At 40.2% G+C, this 22,757-nt stretch overlaps 1 protein-coding gene across 8 annotated transcripts in view; it reads right to left on the minus strand.

Moving 5' to 3' along the window:
- The window catches only part of AFF2 (ALF transcription elongation factor 2), a 710,743-nt gene that overhangs the window by 365,473 nt on the left and 322,513 nt on the right, over window positions 1–22,757 (minus strand). The window contains exon 1 of one of the 8 annotated variants that reach the window (XM_047715965.1): window positions 22,456–22,490. The exons of the other annotated variants lie outside the window; for them this stretch is intronic. The gene's annotated coding sequence lies outside the window, so the exon portion shown is untranslated. Of the gene's footprint in view, window positions 1–22,455; window positions 22,491–22,757 lie in introns of those variants that run through there. 8 annotated transcript variants of the gene reach the window in all.

Consider the following 22,757-nt stretch of genomic DNA (forward strand, 5'->3'; position numbering starts at 1 on the left):
CTTGCCAATGAAACATGTCAAAGTATTCAGAAGAGCACCCCTTATTAGTCCAATATCGGCCCCATTCTCCAAATGCTGGAGAATTCTTTGTTTCAAATATTTAAACTGCACTGGAAAGATGAACTGGGCATATACTTGCTTAATTTGTAGACTGACAGGGCTCACATTCCAAAGTGTTTCCACAGATTTACTAAAATACTTGTCACCACTCTAGTTCAACAATTTGAGTATTATCCTCCTGTAATAATGTATACTCAGGAGAGGAAAGAAAGCTAGTGTCACCTAAAATGAACATGTGTGGAATATTAATCTCTTGAATCTCTAAAAGCCTAAAAAGTATTTCCATCAAACTGTGGCTGAGATTATCTTCTGCTAAGTACAGCACTCCCACCACTAACTCCCCTGCTTCCCAAATTAATAGCTCCTGGAAGTGACATAATGACTTCTCTCCCAAGTATCCACAAACCCTCTAACTCAAGGCTAGTACTTACATTACAACCTATAAGAGTATTTGTGCAACCTCACATTCAGTATTTGTGAATCCAGTGAAAAAACTGAGAAAAAAATCTTTTGAGAGAGAGAGGTGGAGGAGGGGGGAGAGGGGGAGAGAGAGAGAGAGAATCTCAAGCAGGCTACACACCCAACATGGAGCCCCACACGGGGCTCGATCTCATGACCCTGAGATCATGACCTGAGCCAAAATCAAGAGTCAGTCGCTTAACTGACTAAGCCACCAGATGTCTTAATTTAGAAACCTTTGAGAAGAAAATCATATTTTCTCAAGTTTGAAAAAAAATTCCAAGATCATACACTTCATCTACATGAACACCAATCAAAATTCTTAGTGCCCACACAGTTGTAACTGTTCCAGTGAGATGCCTTCTCCATTACACAGCATTATACCTGCTGAAAGAGGTAGCTCAAAGTGAAGAGCTATCATTCATTCATTGGCTTAGCCCTCGATAGTGCTCTCTCCCTCCCTGCCTTCCTCTCTTCTTCCCTACTTCTCTTTCTCTCTCCCCTTCTTTCTTGCTTCATCTAATATCAGAGGCAGGTTGAACAATTAATGCAAGCAAGTTCATGGAAGTAATTGTCCTCACACCTACACATACAATTAAAGACCACCAACAGCTCCCCAGTGTCTCCAGAAAAAAATTCAAACTCTTCTATCTGACACCTAGGATCCTCCACTCAGGACGAGTGTGAACTTGGGCAAGTTACTTAATACCTCTGTGCCTCAATTTGCCTTTATCTGCAAATTAGGGAGTCTAGTAATCTAGTAACCTAGTAATCCCTAGCTCCTAACTCTGGTGAGAAGAGTGGACAGACTGGTATACATAGCACAGAGTGCCCACAGTAAGCACACAGCAAGCCCCATATAATAAATACTAGCTATTACACTTGAATATCCCTCCAATCAGACTGCTTTATTCACTCTTCCTAAATGATATCCCCCACTTTCCCACGTTTGTGCTTTCACACAAAAGTGGCAAATATTTATTGAGAGCACATGATATGATAGGTATTGTTATCCCTCCATTTTATAGATGAAGGTAACTGGCAGGCAGTCTGGCTCTGGCATTGGCCTCAAAAACCACTGGCTATACCATTTCTGTTTGCACCTGCTAGCCGATCCACATCCTGCAATGGCTTCCCTGCTCCCCATGTGCTCTCCCATCTCAATTGCCAGTTTTCAGGCATCTCCTAACCAGACCAGACCGGGCCAGCACTCTGAACCCTCAGAGCAGTCAGGACCTTCTTGGAAGCTGTTAATGATCCATTTGTTAAATAATTATCTACTATCCTGGAAAAGCGTCTCATTCTGCAATATTAATTTTTTGTTTATGCATGTTTGGCTTCTTTCTCCAATTGGATCTGAAGCTCTTTAAGGTCAGGGACTATATCTAGCATTTCTTCGATGTCCAAATGGTACATGGCACAAAGTAGATACTTAGTAAAAAAAATAAATAAATAAAAAGTGATGATTTGATTTATCCCCAGGGACACATAACTAGGTCATGCTGACCTTGGCGACTCACTTTAACAGCTGGCAAGCAGACAAAATAAAGTTCAGTTTTTCAATCTCTTCCTTGATTATTTGATTATTACAACAGCCATTTTCCTAGTTCTTACTCTTGGATTGTTAACGATTTCCTGTATATTCTCTGCCATCTTTTAAAATAGTCACAGGCATTTGAAAATCAGTTTCAAAATAAAAGATTAAGTGACCTTTCTTGTAAAGAAGCAATAAATTATTTGAGATTCCTTTACCAGAGATTTAATTATAATAAGCTCGAAAATGAGGAAGAGCTCTATGAACTGCTAGGGAGTGAACTCCAGGACATGATTTTAAGTGAAAACCTCTAACATTTGAAACCATGTTAATGTTTCACAATGATTTCAAAAGAAAGAAAATAAATAACTGAAGATTGGGAAACAAAACCCCCCAAAGAAACAAATGAACTGAACTATCTTTCAAATGAAGAACATAAACCACACTCCAGGCAGGGACTGGTAGGGGTGAGATGAAGAAGGATCCAGGGTAACTTTTGAAACCAGTCTTTCAACAATATACCTTCAGGCTAAAGACAAACATAAATCTACAAATGAATACTGCACACTAGTTAGTAGGCATCTTTTCCTAGTGTCGTGGGTTAGCAGTTTTGAAACTTTCTGTGTATTCTAGAATTGAGCAAGTAAGTTAATGTACAGTGAATAAAGGGATCCAGGTTCCTCAACATCAGATAAAGGAACTATAAATATGGAAAGGAAAAAGAATAGAATGAACCCCAGTGTTGGATTGGAATGGGAGACATAAGTATAAGCAAATTCATGGTTTCATTTGTGTGGGTTTGTGTGCAAGTGTGTGTGTATGTGTGTGTGTGTGCATGTGGGGGTATAAATTGTAGATGTTTTATATACACATATATTGAAGTCTGTATCTATATATATATATTGAAGTCTATATGACATATAGATAACTCTAGAAACATGTAATTAATGTTTATACATGTGTGTATGTATGTATGCATGGACACACATTTCTATGCACCTGAATTTTCTAGCTCTTCTGCTAAGAGGGCTTGGATTTTATTGCGTCCCAGTAGTAATAAATACACGTAGTGCCCAGATCTTGCTTTTCAAATGCCATTTCCACTGATGGTATTCCTTGGAAAACAGCTGATTCCAGAGCTGGAACAGAGATGATATAGCATGAACCAGGATTATTTTTTAATGTATAAAGTAACAACAGGCTTAAAGAATGATAAATGTGTGACAAAAAGACACCAGGACCAGCCTCACAGGCTCTCGCTGGTCAAACGAGGAACAATTTGAGCACCAGAACACATAAGGACAGTAAAGGTTTACAGCCAATTGAAAAACAGAAGAATCCACACTGAAAGACAGCGCAAGAAAGGAAGAAAGAGGAAGAGAGGTAAGTCTGTCTTCACTATAGAAAGCCAACATAAATGTCATAGGAGTGGCAGTATCTTAAAAATCACCATTTAGCACCCGCCATAATAATTGATTCAATGGAATCACCAATGAATCATCAACAAATGTCGATTTGTAGCTTTTAGTATATTCATAAGCATGTGTGACCATCACCACCAACTGCAGAACACTCTTGATTACCCCAAAGGAAATCCTGCACCCATTAAATAGTTGCTCCCCATTCCTCCATCCTTCAGCCACTGAGAACTACAAATGTACTGTCTCTCTGGATCAGTCTATTCTGGACATTTCATGTAAATGGAATCATACAATATGTGGTCTTTTGTGACTGGCTTCTTTCACTCAGTGTGATGTTTCCAAGGGTCAGCCATGTTTAGTATCTATCAGAATTCCATTTCTTTTTAAGGTTAAATAATACTCCATTTTATGGAGACATCATATGTTGTTTATCCATTCATCAGTTGATGGACATTTAGCTGACTACTGTAATTGATGCTTCTATGAACACTCTCATACAAGTGCTTCTGTAGATACCTGTTTTCAGGTCACATGGTAAGTCTATGCTTAACTTTCTGAGGAACTTCCAAACTTTTTTCCACATCAGCTAAGCTATTTTATATTCCCACCTAGAAATGTCTGAGGATTCCAATTTCTCTGCTTCCTCAACAACGTTTACTTCCTCAACAATCACTTATCATTGTGTGTCTTTTTCATTACAGTCATCCCAGGGGGTATGAAGTATGATCTCACTGTGGTTTTTATTTGTTATCACCCTGATGGCTAAGGATGCTAACTGTCATTGCTTTTGCAAACGCTCTTTGATGAAATGTCTACTTACATGCTCTTGCCCATTTTCCAATTGGGTTGTGGGTGAAACTGAGATGAGGAGCAAAATAACTTGAGACACAGCCTCCAAGTACCTCCCCAGAAGATACTTATTAATTATAAAGAGAAAAATACAAACTTTACAGGGGAGGAAGCTGACCAATAACACCCTAACCTAGTGATCCAAGAACATCACCAGTAATTGGACAAACCAACACTGTGATAGTCCTATCAAGAGTCCGTAATCTGAATCTCCTCACAAAAAAATATCAGACAAACCCAACACAAGGGACACCTGTAAAATAAATGGCCTATAACTTTCAAAAATATCAAGGTCATGAAATAACAAGGACTGACCAAATTTTCCAGATTAAAGGAGACTAAAGAAGACATAAAGGCTGAATGCTTGGACAATTGGCAAACTCGGAATATCTCCAGATCTGATGACAGTATTGCACCAAGGGCAATTTCACATAAGAGAATGTGTCTGTGTTTAGGAAATATATATTAAACTATCTAGGGGTAAAGGAGTACCATGTTTATGACTGATTCTCCAATAATTCAGAAAAAAAGTGCATAGAGAGATCATTATATAGATAAAGAAGGAAAAAGCAATGTGCTAAAGTGATGACATTGGGGGAATCCAGGTGACATGGATACGTGAACCCTTTGTGTGATTCTTGTGACTTCTCTGTATGTCTGAAAGCTTATTAAAAGTTAAAATAAAAACTAAGCCATAAGAAAAACTCTGGTCTGAGTTTGTTTGTTTGTTTTAAATAGAACTGTCAGAAGCTTAATTCCTTCAACAAAGTGTCTAACTTGAAAGAGTTTCCCTCGAAACCCCGGTTGAACTGTACCATTATTTTCAATAATGGGCCAAATTTATTTTTTATCTTATTTTAACTATTTTTACCTTAAAAGAAATACTCAACGACCTGGAGTTTTTCTGGGGGGGATCCTTTTTCAGAAGGTGGACCGGCTTGGTCCAAGGATAAGCCAAGCCTCTCAAAAGCTGAGACTCCTAGATGCTGAGTTCAATTTGAGAAGCACAAGCCTCACTGATTCATAACCAGCAGCAGCCAACTGGCAAATAGGATATGAATGGACAAGCTCAGCCAGGCAAATCTGGCTCTATAGCGGCACCTTGGTTCTAAGCAGCAGAGCATGGAAAATTTTTAAAAAATTAAAAATTAAAATTAAAAAGTCACATGGTATCCCTAAAGTCAAAACTGGCTGCTCCCTCCATCCCTGCCCACAAACCAGATCTGGTCACTCCTCCTGGCCACTCCCAGCACCCCCATTATTGCTCTTTTTTTATTTAGCCTGGTTTCCAGTTAGGTCTCTGAGCATCAAAAGATTCTTGCTGTCCTGTTATAGTCAATAAAACAAACAGGAAACAGCATTTATATTGGGGGCATAAGTGACTAACAGCATCATTTAAATATATTACTACAGACAACACTCTTTTCATTCTGGCAAATGACAACAATCACTTTATTTTTCAACACATATGGCCATGATATATACATGTTACAGACAAAAGCCTGTTATTCACTGAATTAAATTGTGCTTGGCCTTACACTGAACTCAGAGAAAACTGTGAGTGTGCATCTCAGGTGAAATTTAGCTCCATATAGACATGTGTCCCACTCCCACGTTATTTACAGACAAAATATATTGGAGACAATCTGGTAACAAATATGGAGGCTATATTCAGCCATTTCAGCCATCAATTATAGACCTAGTTGGGTTTTCAGTTCAGCATATGGAGACTAACAATGATGCTTAATTGTCACAACAAAACATTTCTATTTCAAATTACTATTTGATTTTGTCTGCTGCTGCATTCCTGATCATAGACATATTTTCCGTAAGTTCACAAGAGCCCTTGGTATCTCATGCTTCAAAACAGCTTAGTGACCATGCTGACACAGGTGTGGCTCAGTCAGGTGTAGCGGACTCCAGCCCAGGAAGAAAATCTGCTACTAAGGTAATTCCCAAGCACAGCTTCTGGGAAAAGATGTCCTTCTTAGGGTAACTCCCAGAGTCCCTCTCCAGGGGAGAGTTTTTATCTGTGGCTAATCAAGGTGACAGTGGTGATTTTGGGAGGAGGGTGGGGAGTACCATTTCAAAACATTTGCCAAAGAGGCCAGATTCTAACATTCATATCACTGGACACACTCCACATTTTTTGGGTATTTTTTCTTCAATGTATGTGGATACTGAATTGAGACATTTCAAAATAATTTGATATTTTAAACCAGTATGTTTTGGGATTGCTGAGTGGTTCAGCCAGTTAAACATCTGCCTTCAGCTCAGATAATGATCCCAGGGTCCCTGGGATGGAGTAGTGGGAAGCCTGCTTCTCCCTCTGGCTGCTGCTCCCCCCTGCTTGTGTGCTCGTTCTCTCTCTCTCTCTCTCTGACAAATGAATAAATAAAATATTTAAAATAAATAAATAAATCAGTGTGTTTCACAGTCTGTATTCGACTATCTTGGTCCTGCAGAGCGCTAGCTAGGTGACGAGGTGTCTCAGAGTGTCCCGTGATGTGTCTGTTTTTTCCAAATGGAGCACATCTAGAGGTAGCTCAAATCATCTGAGGTTAAAAGAAAGAAATAAACAAACAAAACAAGGCAGTTTGATAATCTTTCCATAGTTTGAAATGGAACCAATATTGCCAGGGGCATTTATTGGGCATCTCCTATGTGTTGGACGCTGTATTAAGGGCTGGGGTAGATGACCACGACAGGGTGCTTGTCCTGAAGACCCTCATGGTTCCTGGGTGGTAGGGGCAATCATGAGGGGTGATCTGCCCCACACACCTGCCAGTGCTCTGATGGGGTCTACACACGGGGCACTTGGTTCCATCTGGGAGCACCAGGTATCATGAAAGGGGAAGAGGTGACCCAGAAGTAGAACCTTCAAATTGGAGTAAGAAGAGGCCAGAGAAAGCAATGGCAGAGAGGGAAAAGGCTGAAAAGCCATGGCAAATGACCTTAAGAAACAAAGAAGAGAAGAAAGGACTGGGAGAACATCAAAGAGACAGCCCTGGGGGCAGCAGGGACGTAGGGGAATAAGTCAACAAGTCCTTGCAAGCAGGTAGACTCCAGAAACACATACTGTGAATTTCAAAGAAGGAAGAGCACCTCCAATCAGAGGTATTTAGAATTTTTTGACTGGATCACTTCATAGGAAAATTTAAAGGCCAAGAGCTCCAATAAGTCTAACACATGACAAAAAAAAAAAAAGACAAAAACAAAAAACAAAACAAAACAAAAAAACAGTAATGGGGTGCCTGGGTAACTCAGTTTGTTGAGCATCTGACTCTTGGTTTCAGTTCAGGTCTGATCTCAGGGTCATGAGATTGAGTCCCGCATCACTGTAGGGCTCAGGGCTCAGCAGGGAGTCTGCTTGAGCTTCTCTCTCTCTCTCTCTCTGCTGCTCACCTTAAAATAAATAAATAAACCTAAAAAAATGCACCCACTGGGGGACCAAAGAAAGAACTAGGGGACTTCTGCGGAAGCATCAGTACAGTGCTTGGACTGGTAATTCCAAAAAGAATCACAGAGGAGCTACAACTTATCAACAGATAGATGGCACCCAGGCCAGCAACGTCACCAGAATCCTAATGCAAGTCCAAGCTTGGACTGAGGGGTGACAAGCAGGTGGGGCCTCATGAAGGTGAGGCACCGTGGTGCTGCTGTAACATTTGGGGAAGAAGGGAGAACACCACGTCACTCAGGAGAAGAACTGGGGGCTCCAAGGAGGACCCCACAGCTCAGGGGTCCTTGGCAAGGTGGGGGGCCACACAATGAAACAGTGCAGACCTGCATGGGCTTCCCTGAGATGACGCACTGTTTGCTTTCCTTTATCATCTTCACTGTTTCTTTGTTAAGGGTTTTGCTAATCACTTCCTTCATCACTTCTAGGAAAGCAGAGGCTCGGAAGCATGAGACACTACAGTTGTTTATGGAATTGACCTGACCAAATAACAGCACAACATGCTTTATGAAACCAGAAGGTTTACACTCTATAAATAACTTCCATTTATTCTTATTCTTTACACGTACACTCTTACTGAAGACTGTATGATAGCTTTTTGTTGACTTCTTACACACACACACACCCCAAGGTAATGACAACGATATTGATTCTAAAGAGACACTTTTTGAGACAAATAAAAGAGCTATAGAACTGGTGTAACAGAACAGGTCTAGAAACTTCATGGGAACACTGTAGCCCTTTTGTATAGAGCAACTGTCTCTAACCCTCCATCCTAATATCATCAGAGGTTTGGGGCAGCACGAGAAGACATGTGATACCTTTGAGATACTCAAGACAGCAAGTGGTCTATGCTATTTTATTGTAAATTTAGTTCTACATTTTCTCTTTAATAAAAAAGTAATAACCTGTGACCATGAACAGCACTAGATAAAGTAAGAAAACAGAAGCTTGAAATGTGAAAACATCTCAATTAAACAGGGAATCCAAATATAGAGCAAAGGAAACCAATTAAGCAATCCAAACACCAAAGTATAAAAATGGTTTTATTCCGAAGCATAGTAGGCTCACACACACCCCAAAAACAAACAAACAAACAAGCAAACCTGGATTCATTTTACTGAGCTAGGAGAATTCGGAAAAATGTTTTTGTCTCTGAGGGATAGCCACCTCTTTGGGTTCAATGTAATATTCAAAATGTGCCTAATTCTTATAATCCAAATATGTGACACTGCTTGCGTTTCCATGACTACTGCTCTGAAAACCATATTAATTATTCAAGAGGTCCATGCCATTCTCCCTGTATGCCCTAAGGAATGCTGGGAACCACAACATGCCATTATAAAGGGAATAGCTGTTACACAGACTGCATGACCAAATCTAAATAGGAAAGTTATTCCCTTGAAGTACTGACATCGTCCTGATAGCATTAAGCAGTATTATTTAAACTCCTCGGGACAAAATGAAATGAGGGAATGAAATATCCTAACAATCTTTGTAAGACCATATAATTGTAGCCGCTGCCCTTTCCTCTGATGGGATCATTTTAAAGCAAGTCGGTTGTCTTGCCTAGAACATTGCTAATCCAGGGAAACTCTACCCGCAAAGGCTGCCACTTCAACATTGCAGAACTTGGAGGAAATCAGGTAATCAAGTTAATAAGACAAATTGTGACCAGGCATCTGGGTGCCGTATCTGCCGACGCCTGAATACCACAATAACCATAATCTGTGCAGCCTGTGATCTCGCCTTCATCATTAATAACATTATCAAAACAGAGGCAGAGAGGTCTGAATGTACTCAAGCAACATACACACCATTACTGATTTCCTGTCACAGCTAAACTCGCAGTGTCAATCCTGCAGTAGAGCAATGAGAGGCATCATTGGCCCAATTACTCAAAGAGAGGGGAGAGGAGACCAGATACCACCGCCGCAACTATGCTCTTGAGCTCCCTCAGGGGTCAGAGACGCTTGGACATAACATCTGCATTTACTGTCCTTCATATTTATTATAACATCATTAGATATTATGGTATCGTTTATGATTACACATGACTACATTACATGTATTGCTTTGTATTGTTGTTTACATTGATGTTTTATTTGTATTTATTAGCAAAGGAGACAGATTTTCCAAGAGATAGCTATCACAAAGGGAAACAAGTAGAAGTTCCCAAGTCCAAGTTCCGAGGTCTCTGATTTGGGGCATTTAGAGAGATCTGCACAATTATCAGGGTTAATTAATACTGAATTGTTATGTATCAGGCATATACAGGGAAGAGAAAAAGAAGTGCAAATTTTCTGGAAGCAAAGAATGAGAGCAAATTCAGGGTGATTTGAATACACTGAATTCTGTACGGCATAATCTTGCAATCAAATTTCAAAATAATGTGATAAAAAATTATACCCTGTGGAAATGTAATCACCTGCCACAAATGATAAAGAAATAAAATCAAATGATATGTAACAATTATCTAAAACATAATGAACAGTCTATTTGCTAATTAAAGGGAAAACATATCATATATTGTAATTACTATTCAATATTTAGTAATATAATTTCTCTGTAGTTAACTTATAAGCCTTTTCGTGAATTAAATGCTGATGGAAAGGAGTGAAAACCATGATAAATGCTTACCTTACAAATAAACAACCTTTATTATTAATTATTCTTTCCATCAACCAATTACCAAACAAATTGTCAGAAAGCTAATTACACAAGTAAAGCTAACTTACAAAATCTATTTAGCAAGATTTTAATTCAATTCACCTACTATCTCTTGAACCTGTTAGGCACTGGCAAAATACTCAGGAAGGTGCAAGACAAAAGAAGTATGGCTTTCATTTCCTGAGGGTTTCTCATGTCCTTCTCATGTCCCAGGCACTCTACTTGGTTTCCAGTCACACGCACGTGTATACACGCACACGTGCACACACATGTGCACATCGGTCCACCAGCAGGGGCTTCTCAGACTCTCAGTTTCATCATTGTCTCTAAAACTGAAAGAATAATGTGTACCCCTTAGCTTTTTGCTGAGGAGTAAGTGATAAGGTGAGTAAAGGGCATGGTCCAGTACCAGTTAACTGCAATCGTTACTGTTACACCTTAGCAAGTGGGTATGAGGCCACTAAGGCCAAAGCCACCTGGCAGCAAATTAATCAGTCATCTTCCTGAAGCACAGAGACAAGAGAAAGCACTACTGATTCAGCCCACCGTCCCCGCACATCCTCCCTCACATCTCCTTCCACAAACAGTTTGACCCAAATGGGAGCTCCTATTATTAAGAGAGATTTCCAGGTCACTGGCTGGGATCAAAGCAACCAGACCCAGAGCCATGGTTAGGGCTCAGTCTGTTGTGTTTCTGCCTATAAGAGGCCATGAATCATAATGAAGAATCCACTAACTTTGGCTTTGTCAACACCAACCCTTATAGAGCTATTCAATCAGATCCATTCACAAAGCCCCAACCTTCCCCTTTGTCACGAGGGCATGAGAGCCACGAGTAATCTACATATCAGAAAATCAGTTCATAGATTGGTAAGAACAGATGAGAAGCTGTCGACTTTGAACAAGCTAATGCAGATCACTGAATATTTTCATGAACCATCGGTACACTGAGAGACATGAGTTACCAATTTTCAGGACTCGGACAATGATAAAATCCAGTTGTTACTAAATCCTTACTGAACACTATTTATTCTTTCTTTGGGTGATTCAGGTCATCATAAACCCTGATGCTGCTGTGAGAAATATAGATTGGGCTAAATCTCCACTATCCCTCTGACATAACTTCTATATTATTCTCTTAAAAGATTGGTGGCTTATCCTTTGTCTCCTCCTTATTAAGGCAGAGTACATGAAGCGAAGGAGGAGAAAATCCAGCTCTAAGCTTTTTAGTTTGGAGCTTCAGAAATGCACATTTGCCCCACAATCTAGTTTCAGTGGTTAGATCAGAACACAAGAGCTAATACTAATTTTATTGCTAAATGATGGTTTTTCTTTCTCCCCAAATATACAGAATGTTCCATTTCCCCACCTTTTTTTTGTAGTTTAAATTTATCTTGAGTTACATAACATATATAATAATTGCACATTTTTGCACAAATGCAATAAACAATAAACAAAAAAATTAGGATAATTTAAAATGTCTTTATAAGGGGGTGCCTGGGTGGCTCAGTGGATTAAAGCCTCTGCTTTTGGCTCAGGTCATGATCCCAGGGTCCTAGAATCGAGCCCCGCATCAGCTCTCTGCTCAGCAGGGAGCCAGCTTCCTCCTCTCTCTCGGCCTGCTTCTCTGCCTACTAGTGATCTCTGTCTGTCAAATAAATAAATAAAATAGTTTAAAAAATGTCTTTATAAGTAGTTTTGATTAAAGAAATAATCAAAATGTACATGAGAAACATGTTGTGTTCCACCTTTTAGCTTCTCTTTCCAAAGGATAAAATTGCAAATCCCTATATTATTTAACTTCAACTAAAGCTCTCCATGTGTAGAAATAAGAGGGATGTTAACCTTAATTGTGCTGTTGGTTTCTAACAGTTGTTCACATCAAAGTTAGCCTTCCTCCACACATGCTATTTTTTTTATTTTAAATATAATTCAAAATAACCCCGATGTTCAACTGAAACAGACTCTAACTTTAATGTCTCTTCTATGCTATTCCTGAGGACAAATAATTTTGTCTTGATCACCATTTTAAATAGTGCAAGGTTAGTATCGATTTGCATTTGACAGGCACACACCAGAAACTGTAGGCTAGCCCGGACTTTCTAGTATCCCTGATCTGGTTTGCTCCCCCTCTAGTGGAGGTGCTGGGGATCAGGGTCCTGGAGGCTTGAAGGACACTAAATCTTCCAACTGGAACGCCAGCAAGCCACTGCTCCCGGCCTGACACTGAAAATTCTTTGTGTATCTTTTTCCAGCAGCTTGGTGATTCTTACCTAACTAGGGTGATTAATGTATTCCAGCGTAACTTCCCTAAGAATTTGTAAGGCTGTCTGCTATTTATTATCACTGTGCAGCAGCAATTCTAAATGCCAGTGATAAAATACTCCTCCCTGATAGAAATTTTGCTGACCAGGAGAGGGTGGTGGGGTTATGGACATTGGGGTGTGTGTGTGCTGTGGTGAGTGCTGTGAAGTGTATAAACCTGGCGATTCACAGACCTGTACCCCTGGGACTAAAAATACATTATATGGTTATAAAAAAAATAAAAATAAATAAAAAAAAAGAAATTTTGCTGGGCTAAGGTGTAAACAGTGGATCTAGTTACCATTTCAATGAATCATCAATGAATGTGAAAGCCAGGGACTGATACTTTTTTCTAACAGCCTAACAGAGATAGAATTCATACAAATCCAATTCACCATTTTGAAGGATCTACTCCAGTGGTACTTGTATATGCATGGAAATGTGTTGGTACCTCATGTCTTTTTGTGGCTAATAGCCCATTGTATGGATAAAGCAGTTCTCTTGGATATACACTTGGGAGTGGAAGTGTTGCACCCTATGGTAACTCTATGTTCAACTTTTTGAAGAACCACCAAACTGTTCTCCACGATGGAGATATTACCTCCCCATTTTACCTCCCCATTAACATAAGGATTCTAACTTCTCTACATCCTTACCAACACTTCTTGTCTCCTTTTGAGTATAGTCATCCCAGGGGGTGCAAAGTGGTATCTCACTGTGGTTTTGATTTGCATCTACCTGATGGCTAAGGATGTTGAATGTCTTCTCACGTGTTTATGGATCTTTTGTTTATCTTCTTCGGAAAAATGTGTATTCAGAGCTTTCGCTCATTTTTAATTTGGTTGTTTTTTGATTATTGAGTTGTATCAGTTCTTTATTTATTCTTAGATATATGACTTGCAAATGCTTTCCCCCATTCTGTGGAATGTTTTTTCAATTCCTTGATAGTATACTTTGAAAGTCCCTATCAATTTTTAATCAATATAACTACTAATGCCCCAGCATATTTTTTTCATAATTTCTAGAAAGTGCTTCCTATATGTAGATGGACCTTGAAATATTAGTCCTACAACCACTGGCCCTCTGACCCTGAGCTGATATTAGATTGGGCCATAAATACTTTATCAGGTGTCCATCTGTCCTTAGGACAAGGAACTTTCTCAAACCTCCCAAAAAGATTTAGTAGTATTTAAAATGATAATGCTGCATTGTAAATGCCTGTTTCTGAACAAGTGAGTTTTTTTTTTTTTTCTAAATTAGCATTATTTACCTAGGAGGATTTCTTTTAGCAGCTTCTCCCACTGGAACACAGTGTAGCTGCAAAACTTTTAGAAATCCTTTCTTTAATCAATACTACCTTGTACTTTACAATCCAAGACAGCTTTGCCATCTGGTTTCCCATTTAAATTTAATTTGTCTCAAAGTTTAAATTTTCTTTATGTCATTCAGATCCAGTTAAACTCACCAACTTGGACTAACTGTGGGTTGGGGAAAGGGGGGCAGAGGGCAAGCCAGGCTGAATTTGTGACAAATTCATGACAAGTTCCAGAATATTTGGAAAGCAATGCTGCATGGCCTTAGGTCAGGTGGCCTAACAGTGGGGCCTTGGCAACAATTAAGTAGCCCACAGTTTTGCCCAGCAAGGAGGTCCAAAGATTGGAGTTGCTTTTTTGGGGCTAAAGCTCCCCCTGGGCCCCAAGTGTTAGAGACACGGCTAAAAATCACGAGCTTTTGAGATGACAGGTCATTGTGGGTTCAATTGTGTCTCCCCTCAAAAAAGGCATGCCAGAGTCCTAACACCTACTACCTCAGAATTGGGCATTGTTTGGAAACAAGACCTTTACGAGGCCATCAGGGCAAGATGACATCCTTAGGGTGCACCTGAACCCATTGTGAAGACACAGAAAGAAGACGGTCATGTGAAAGAGGATCGGAGTGATGCATCTAGGAACCGAAGTACCCTGAGGCTACCAGAAGCCTTTCCCTAGTGCCTTCAGAGGAGGCACAGCCATGCCAACAACTTGACTTTGAACTTTTAGCTTCCAGAAAGGAGAGACAATACATTTTTGTTGTTCTAAGCAACACAGTTTGTGGTATTTTATTTTCCCGTCACTAGCACCAGCTTTGACATGAAAAGGAACAACACAGTATACATTCCACATTTCTTCTCCAAAGACGCATGTTTTCACTTCCCTAAATACTATGAGATGTTGGGTCTTGTTCTGGTCATGTGTATGGTGTGTAATAAAGGAAGAACAATGGCCATCTGGGTCAAATTGATGAGTTTGTGAGCTGAGTAAGTCAAGAAATCAGGGACATATTATTTATGTAGATATTGTGATGCAATGTAACAAGTGGGGTTCAAACTAGGTTAAAAAATGGTGGTAATGACTGCTTGGGAATTACAGATCACCACAAAGAAATGCTAGTTGTTTTTGGTTGGTAAAATTACAAACAGGGCGCCTGGGTGGCTCAGTGGGTTAAGCCGCTGCCTTCGGCTCAGGTCATGATCTCAGGGTCCTGGGATCGAGTCCCACATCGGGTTCTCTGCTCAGCAGAGATCCTGCTTCCCTCTCTCTCTCTCTCTCTCTCTGCCTGCCTCTCCATCTACTTGTGATCTCTCTCTGTCAAATAAATAAATAAAAAAAAATCTTTATAAAAAAAAAAAATTACAAACAGCCTGCACCCTAATCCAGTCAAAATTAAGTCAAATACTAATATGATCAATCATGTTGGTAAGAGACATTGGTATGTACCAATAAGGCCAGAGACAGAGAAGTCAGGGTTCTTTCCATTTTACCTATAGCCACCCCTTCATCATATATGGCATATAGGCTGAAAAGACACATGATTGCGTGGGAGGAAAAAAAAAATCATTGCAACAGATTTAGTGAGGTGTGTCTGATAAGCATTATACTTTCAATTTCATTCCATAATACCATCATTTATTCACCCAACAAGTAGTTATTGGGCTCCTACTATATGCGTACTAAGCAACCAAGGCTTATCCAGAAATAGGAAGAGCTTCTGAGAACTAATGGCAGATGAGGCTGATATCTGACTTCAGTCCCAGAAGTCAAACACACACAATTCTCCAGAAAACCTCTGGGTCCCAAGGTTTCCTCATCTGCAATCCATAGAAGGATTTGATAGATCGTATACCTGAACTCTACTCCCAGGACAAAGGGAACTGAAATAAAATGTGTCTAGCAAACACTGGGTATTTCTCATTCCATGTAAGCTTCTGACTTAGGGAAGTTTGTTTACTCTTCTGCCAATGTATCTTTTGACAGTGGCGAGATGATAGCTAAACACTTGGTGTAAGAGAAATGCTCACTACTAATGTGGTTACTTTTAGAGATACAGAAACTGAAGTTCAGAGAGGGGAAGTGACTTACCTGAGGTCACACAGCCAGTGGGAAGTCACTTCCTGCCCTCCACAGTGCAGCTTCAGGGAAGTTAAACTAAATGCAGTATTCTATGCTCGTCCCAGTATTTTATTAATGACAGTGGATGTTTATAACCTGTGGACTACTAATGGCATTCCTTTTATTTCATAATCCGCTCCCCTTAAGTCTTGTGTTTTCTCGTGATATATTTTAGATGTGAGGAAGTTTATATATCAAAATGATTCATTTGGCTCTGCCAACTGCAAGGCAACACTGCTATAAATGTTCTCCTGTTGATCAAGAGTGTGTTTTTGTGAGCAGAAAGACAGACTATCGAAATTCACATCATGTTTTGGACCACAACCAACTAATACACTGACATGCCAATATACTGGATTGTTTACATACAAAGTAAATGTCAAGCAAAGGGAAAACCCTTTTGTCAGTTACTAGATATTCCTCTTACCTTCTGGGACATGTCAGATTGAAGCAAAACACGCCTGTTTCATCCTGTCATTAATTTGACCTAAACTTCATTTTAAAGCTGTAGTATTGATTAGGCTTTAGAAAAGCATTTGCCTGGGAATCTGATTTAAGTCATGCCCACCATTCACTTGTCAAGAATGTAACAGCTTCACAAATGAAACTAAAAGGGACACATTTAATTCTAATTTCATTAAGCAGGAGATGTTATGGAAGTAGACAAGTTGGCAGGGCAACAAATTGTCTGAACCGTCTGATGGCTCAAATGCTTGTTCAAGCCAGGCTATCAGGGGGCTAGGCAGGACACGCCCAGGACATTTTGTGCTCACTGGTAAGGAGCAGTTTAAAGGCCTGTTGACAGCCGATAGTAAAGCTTTCCTTCTGTTTATCTTTTTCTTCCTCTTTCAACAAGAGATTCTTGTTAAGAGCCTTTCTTGATCTGGGAGGCTGAGCGGCTGTGGACTGCAGCCCTTCTCCACCTGCAAGGAAGCGGGAATTTGCAGTGAGTTGTAACCCGCTCCCAATGAGATCAAAGGGACACACACGCAGGCACTCCCCTTACTACCATGTACACTTGAAAGAACACCTTGCTCCTCCTGATCGCTACTGGTTTCTATAGAAACAAGAAAGAATCTTTTACTAAAATTTTCCCCTAAAGCTTTTTCTAGCACCATATAAAACATTTATTTTTTGCTATCACAGTCCTCCATTTAGAGCATCATTTAACCAGTCAAAGAACAATAGGCTGGGTAGAGATGAATATGTGCTCTGTTTCCGGAAACCAAATCCTCTGTGGTCAGGGAGTCGAGGTCAGTTCATCGCTCCTGGGTCCCTTTAGGACTCAGGCAGTTTAGAGTAAATCCTGGAAACGATGGTATATCATAGAGTGGGAAGGGGTCAACAAGGTATCTGTTCAACCACAAGCTGACTTTTGCACTTCATCAAGATCAAAAGCTTCTGCACAGCAAAGGAAACAGTCAACAAAACAAAGAGGCAACCCACGGAATGGGAGAAGATATTTGCAAATGGCACTACAGACAAAGGACTGATATCCAGGATCTATGAAGAACTCCTCAAACTCAACACACACAAAACAGATAATCACATCAAAAAATGGGCAGAAGACATGAACAGACACTTCTCCAAAGAAGACATTCAAATGGCTAACACACACATGAAAACATGTTCATCATCATTAGCCATCAGGGAGATTCAAATCAAAACTACATTGAGATACCACCTTACACCAGTTAGAATGGCCAAAATTAGCAAGAAAGTAAACAATATGTGTCGGAGAGGATGTGGAGAAAGGGGAATCCTCTTACACTGTTGGTGGGAATGCAAGTTGGTGCAGCCACTTTGGAAAACAGTGTGGAGATTCCTCAAGAAATTAAAAATAGAGCTTCCCTATGACCCTGCAATTGCACTACTGGGTATTCACCCCAAAGATACAGATGTAGTGAAAAGAAGGACCATCTGTACCCAATGTTCATAGCAGCAATGGCCACAACATCCAAACTGTGGAAAGAACCAAGATGCCCTTCAATGGACAAATGGATAAAGAAGATATGGTCCAAATATACTATGGAGTCTTACGCCTCCATCAGAAAGGATGAATATCCAACTTTTGTATCAGCTTGGATGGGACTGGAGCAGATTATGCTGAGTGAAATAAGTAAAGCAGAGAGAGTCAATTATCATATGGTTTCACTTCCTTGTGGAGCATAAGGAATAATATGGAAGATATCGGGAGATGGAGAGGAGAAGTGAGTGGGGGGAAATTCGAGGGGGAGATGAACTATGAGAGACTGTGGACTCTGAGAAACAGACTGAGGGTTTTGGAGAGGAGGAGGGTGGGGGGTTGGGTGAGCATGGTGGTGGGTATTGTGGAGAGCATGTATTGCATGGAGCACTGGGTGTGGTGCATAAACAATGAATTCTAGAACACTGAGAAAAATAAAATAAAGTAAAATTTAAAAAATAAATATTTGCTAAAGTAAAAAAAAAATACTTGAGCTGCCACTGTATTTAAATGAACTCTGTCTCATCAGTGTCACCATAAATTATCCTTGAGAACTCCAGAGCTCCCAACCACAGAATCGTGAGTCATGGCCTTGAAGCCTGTGGAGTTTGGCTTTGAGATAACAGCCGGGTTTCCCTGCTTTATTATTGTGTGCCCTTCTCCAGGGACTGCATTTGCTCAGGAATTGCTAAGGCTAGTAAATATTGTATCTGTCTCTTGTAATCACCGAACAGTCTTGCCCTCCATCACATAAAACCCCCAGAGCTGTTAGGCCATGAAAGAAGTATTGAACCAGGGCTGTGCTTAAAAACTAAGAATGGGGATCTCTATGGCATCCATCAAGACTAAATCTGCATCATGGTGCCATGTGTCTCATCTTCCATCAGATTCCATTCATTTAGTCCTGGCTCGATAAATATTCATTGAGTGCCAGTCATGGGGGTCTTCAGTGCTGCAGGTGAGGTGCAGCCCCCAGCAAGACACAGTCCCCGTTTCCCTGGAGGTCATGATTAAGCGTAGGAGACAGGCATTAAACAAATAATGACACCAACAGTGAACCACAATTATAAGAAATGCTATGAAGCCAGAATCACCTAGTGCCTAAGAGGGAGTAAAAAGTAGTGTATGGAGCCGTGGGTAAAATCAACTTGAAACTTTTGTGTGTTTTGCAAAATCATTAACACTGTCTGAGATCTTGAGAGGTTGATGGCTCAGTGCTTCCTGAACTCTTCCATGTGGAGATTTTTAAGGATGGGGGCCTCATGGACTACCGTGGTGGTTCATCTGCTGTTTCAACACATTATAAGTCTGAAAGTTCCTCCTTTGCTACCATGATGATAGCTAAAGGACCACACCATAAAGTAATTCAATCAGGTGGTCTTTGGCTGGAAGGGGTGGGGGAGGGAATGCAGCAGTCACTGAAATGCTGTTATTTCATCCTCTACAACAAATCAAGACCAAGCACCAGAGTCTGAGGGCTGACTCTTTATTCCCAATGCATGTCTTGAGTAAACAAATAGACACCTTGGTATTCATAGTCATGCAACCAATTTCATACTTTTCATTCTTTTCTCTTTTATTCTGAATCTGAACTTCTGGGATAAAATTCATACCTGGTTAAACAAGAGACCCTTAAAATGGGCAAAGAACATGAGCTTGGAATCACACACATTGGGTTTGAACCGTGACTGTACCACCTTTTAGCAAATAAACTTGAGCAAATTGCATAGTATGACTGAGTCTTGGTTTTCTTATCTGTGAAATGGGGACAATAATGACTCATGGAGTTATCACAAATATTAAGTGAGATACTGTGTGTCAACTATTTGGCAAAGTGCTTAGCAGAGAGGAAATGTTCTGTAAAAGAGGGCTTAGCATATGCACATATCTGACAATGTACTTCTGATGTATACTTTCATATGTTCTTTATATACACACATGTATGTATGTGGATACCTACCTACCTACCTTATTGTTATATATATACAGCCTATCTTATTGCTATCTATACAATACATCCATATCTACTTATCCATCCTTCTGACAGCCTAAGTGACCTTTTTGTCCCCAGGGTTGAGCTGAGAACCCAACACAAAGTTGTTATGCAACAAATGGTTGCTGGAAGGAGAGAAAGAAGAATAAAGATAGAGATTTTAGACTTTAAAATTATGGAGGTTCTGCATTAACATGCTACCTCGAAAGTCAGGTTAACTGGGTTGACAAATACCTTTGGGCTCAATCCTTCTGTTGACCAGTGGGCAATTCTAGTGAAATAGAACTAATTGAAATCAAGTGTTCTCAGGGCCGTAAACCTAGGAGCAGGCATATGAATTACTACATTATATTTGTACTCTTAAGGTTTGTTAAACACCTTAGGATAAAAAAAGCTAATAAATATGGGATTTATTTTTATCATTATTAACATAAAATGGAAAAAACTAAAGATAGCACAGAACCTAAAAGCTAAAACTAACATACTCAAATGACTATGTATTTAAAATTATTATGGCTAATGACCTTAAAATTTTTGTAGCTCTGTTTCCTAGGAATAAAAACCAAATCATCTCTAATAAAAAATATCCATAAATTTTTTGCTGTGGATGCCTTTGGGGGAATATTGAATAAAGTGGTTGAAAAAAGTCAGTTTTTACAACCTAAGAAAATAAAATACGGGGGATACAGAATTTGTTCTCCTCATGTATATAAACTAGAGATGAATTACATAATGTTACTCCAAGCACTGAGAAAGATTCAACTATTTTCCGATACACGCTGTGGCAAAATCTTAGGCTGTAGTCACAAGGCTAAGCACTGTCACTTTCCTGGGTTGAGACTAACAGGCCAGTCATTGGCATAATTTCTCCTGTCAAGTCCATGATCCCTACTGATGACAAGCATCAATGCTCTTACCTCTTCACTTTGACTGTATGCGATATATCAGAGCTTGCAACTGTTCTGACCTGCTGTAAAGAGCATGGCAGAGAGCAGCCAACTCTTCATGTGCCCTCCTTCCAGTACAGAGGAAGAGGAGAAGACTGAGCATGGTATTATTGTAATCCCACTTAGTCATTCAATAATCTCTATTGAGCATTACTTTGTGGAATGCACTGTCTAGGGACTGTGGAAGATAGGGGCAGTGTGGTTATGTGAAACAATTTTAAAAAATGAACATAACATAAGCCAGAGGAAACACACAGGAAGAATCTGGGAAGACTGCTTGGAAGAGGTTGCACTTCAGCTGAACAATGAAGGATAATTAGGTGACTAGAGACGGAGAAGGTGAGGGAGGGGTCTTCCTGAACACTGGAAGACCAAGAGTAAAGGCACAGAAGAGAAATGAAGGAAAGAAGAAGAATGTGAAATGGTGTCCAACAGCAGAGTAGAAAGTGAGTGTGAAAAGTCAGGTGAGGCCAATTTGAGATTCCTCCAATATAATGTGTTGAGTAACGTCAAAGCTTTTCTCTTTAATCAAATGCCTTGTAGAAAAACACCTTTCTTCCAGACAGGTCATTGCCCTGATTGCATCCACTGAATGAGGCAGCTCTTCTATACTTCCCTGGCCATTTTGAACTTTCCTTTCTCAGTAATCGCTTTATTAGTCACTGAATATAGCCTTATGACAGTATATCTGTCATCCTCAGTGTCTCAGACATAAACCAAATGTATATTTAAAATGTATCTGGGACTGAATTCAAGTGATCAAGCAGAGTTGAAATTTAAGTCCTAACCATGATGATATCGCCAGACCAGTAAGTGCCACCGTAGATTTATTGAATCATTCCACAGTGCAGGAGAAATTATTTACAACGTGTTTGTTGTTTTTGGTGACATTCTTCCCTTCTGGGTAAACTGAGGTTTCCTTCTCACTCTGCAGATATTCCCTTCCTTCACTTCCCCTTGCACAGCACCTCTGTGCTCATGATAACACCCGCAAATAAAAGGCAGACAAGCCCTAAATGGGGCAGGTGTCTTTCCTTCCTTCCTTCCAACATGCCTTCACCAAGCCCCTGCCATGCACCAGACATCCACAATGACCACAGAAGCCCCAGGAGGAACAAGGCAGAGTACCTAATCTACCCTCACATAGCTCTCTGAGCCAGGATGCTGGAGAGTCTAGAAATGAGTTTGTGGGTGGGGTGTAAGAGGTGAGCATTAGCATGCTGCAAACAGTTCTGCTTTATTTTATTCTTGTTGAACCAAAGATTAAATGTCAGTGATTAGTAGGCACTCTGTTTTGCACGAACCATGTCAGCAGACACTCTAGCTACACAAACACAAAGCAGAAAAAGTGATGGAGCCCCTACCTGGAGAAATTACTGAGCCACCACCCTGCCAGCACCAAATACAAGGCTGGAGAGGGCTCTTCCGATTCCTCCAACACCTTCCCACTGCAGGCAGAATAAAATTCAAATTGCTTATCTCAGCCTTTGAAGGACCACTGATCTGGTCCTTGCCTACCTCCCTGACCTCATCCACTGTGAGGTTACCATCCTTGACAAGGCTCCTTTTGTGCCTCGAACAAGCCAAGCACATCCCCGCCTTGGGGCCTTTTGGAATGGCACACAGCCTCTCTTGCAGCAGCTTTCCCAACATGTTCGCTTCCCCT

The sequence above is a fragment of the Lutra lutra genome, chromosome X, assembly GCF_902655055.1.
Source record: "Lutra lutra chromosome X, mLutLut1.2, whole genome shotgun sequence".
In the NCBI taxonomy this organism is placed as follows: Eukaryota; Metazoa; Chordata; class Mammalia; order Carnivora; family Mustelidae; genus Lutra; species Lutra lutra.